Source organism: Cyprinodon variegatus, unplaced genomic scaffold (genome assembly GCF_000732505.1).
Source record: "Cyprinodon variegatus isolate N-32 unplaced genomic scaffold, C_variegatus-1.0 Scaffold775, whole genome shotgun sequence".
Taxonomy (NCBI): Eukaryota; Metazoa; Chordata; class Actinopteri; order Cyprinodontiformes; family Cyprinodontidae; genus Cyprinodon; species Cyprinodon variegatus.
The window spans coordinates 24,694-26,666 of NW_015151228.1; the positions used below are offsets into that span (position 1 = coordinate 24,694).

Sequence of the window (1,973 nt, forward strand, 5' to 3'; positions counted from 1 at the left end):
AGTCCTACTTTTCTTTTATTTTGAAACATATTTTCTTAACATAATTTTTTTTAGATACCCACCAGTGGTGGTTGGCCAATAGAGGGCGCCAGCCCTCCCACCCAATGACCCTGATTATGACATAAAATATATATATATTTTTTATAATTTAATTTTGAATTTAAAATATTTTGAAATATGTTAATATCTTATTAATGTAATTTTTAGATGTGCAAAATACATATTTAATGTTTAGTGACTAGTAAAGCATCATTCCATTCTTCGTATCTAAAATTGGTGATGTATTTTCGCCCTAGGGCGCAAAAATCATTGCCCATTGACTTTCGTTAAAAGTTGTACATGCGCAGTAACTCCTCTGCAAAACGGGAAGTTTATTTGCTCGCAACCTCCTGCTACAGCGCAGAGGATTTTCAGGTGATTGAAAGGTCGAGTAGCGGGAGTTGGAGACGCATTGAAGAGAGAGAGACATGATGCAAGAACCCCTGGTTTAGCTCCAAGGCTAGGCTAACTGCATGCAGCGAGGCTAAGGCTTTATTCTGTTTTCCCTGCCTAGTTTTTCAAATGTCAGGATCAGATCCAGCATGGATAAAGACAGCTAGGACTGATTTAAAGCACTTTGCAGAAAAGGCAAAGAATAATGAACAATCTGGGATTAACATGGAAAATAATAGAATATAGTCTACTTTTTCTACATGTTTGTTAATTCGCACAAACTGATATCATCTATTAGGAAAAAAGGCTGATCTATTACTAAACTGGTCCATTATTTTTTTAGGTTTGTGACACAATACTGGACCATGCAAAACACAGATTTATCTTCACAAAGCCTAAGAAGGGCAAGATTTATATACAAAGAGAAAGCCTGTACATAAAATTATATTTTGATTTTATAAAGTGTTTTTATACAGTGTTTTTTGTTGTTGGCATTCATATAAATATACTGGTGTAGCCCCCCCTTCAGAAATCTGGCAATCACCATTATTAAATAAACTCTTTACATCCAGTGCAGCTACATTGGGGGAATAATAATCATCTAATAATCACATCGGCTAAATGCTAAATCAAAATGAACTCCAACGGTTATTTGTTTCTAAAAACTACAAGGTCGACGGAGTGAGGGGTCTGTGGCATGAAGGGCAATAAAAGTGTCATCTCAGTGGAGAAGATTGCAGTTTTTCCCCCCACATTTATCGGGCAGTACTGAATGTTCGAACCGATGGACATGGCAGAGCTTCTGATGGTGGATTCTGAACAGAGCTGAAACTTTCAGCTCAGGAGTTCACTATGGTGCCTCCACCGCCAGCTGCCATACGCCTCTGAAGGCTTCTACTTCCAGCGTCCATCTGAGCTTTATTCGCTCAGATTAGTTGCGGTGTTGGAGCGTTTCTTTGACAGTAGTGTCACGCTGTGTTGTTGGATGCTGCTTGCAGGAGCTGCAGACCATTCCATTAAGGCTGATCCACACCAAAACCTACTCCTTAGGCTAAACTGTGGCTAATGGCTATTACCCACTCGCTACTTGCTAATGAAAGGTGAATAACATGATAATAAGCAAACAAACGTTACCTCTGAGCGGCTTGGATGGAAGCTGAAGACGACCGAAAAGCTGCATTTAATGATTTCTTACTTTCGTCTTCCATCTATTTCACAGTCGCCATTTTCCGTGGTGGTCTGGTGTGGGCCGGATCATTTCTTTACTTAGGGCATCCGCTCATCCAGTCAGGGCCGCCGCTACGAAACAAGCAGTTTCTCCAATATAGTTGGATTTTATGACTATTGTATAAAAACGTCAAAGCAGATTAATTCGTTGCAGTTACTGTCGTGGATCGTTTCGTCACGTATTGTGACGCGGCGGCGCCATTCCCACCCCCCTGAAACACAGCGGAATGGTTGAGTCCAGAAAGGAGGGATAAAAGCCTGAGTTAACGACCATCTCTTTTGGGTGGCAGATTTTTTTTCCTTTTCTTTCAGGT

At 40.3% G+C, this 1,973-nt stretch overlaps 1 protein-coding gene across 1 annotated transcript in view; it reads right to left on the reverse strand.

Annotated features, from left to right (window-relative positions):
* The window catches only part of znf644 (zinc finger protein 644), a 21,665-nt gene extending 19,831 nt beyond the window's left edge, over window positions 1-1,834 (reverse strand). Inside the window, exon 1 of the mRNA XM_015396092.1 lies at window positions 1,567-1,834. The gene's annotated coding sequence lies outside the window, so the exon portion shown is untranslated. The remainder of the gene's footprint in view (window positions 1-1,566) is intronic.
* Between the last annotated feature and the right edge of the window lie 139 nt (window positions 1,835-1,973).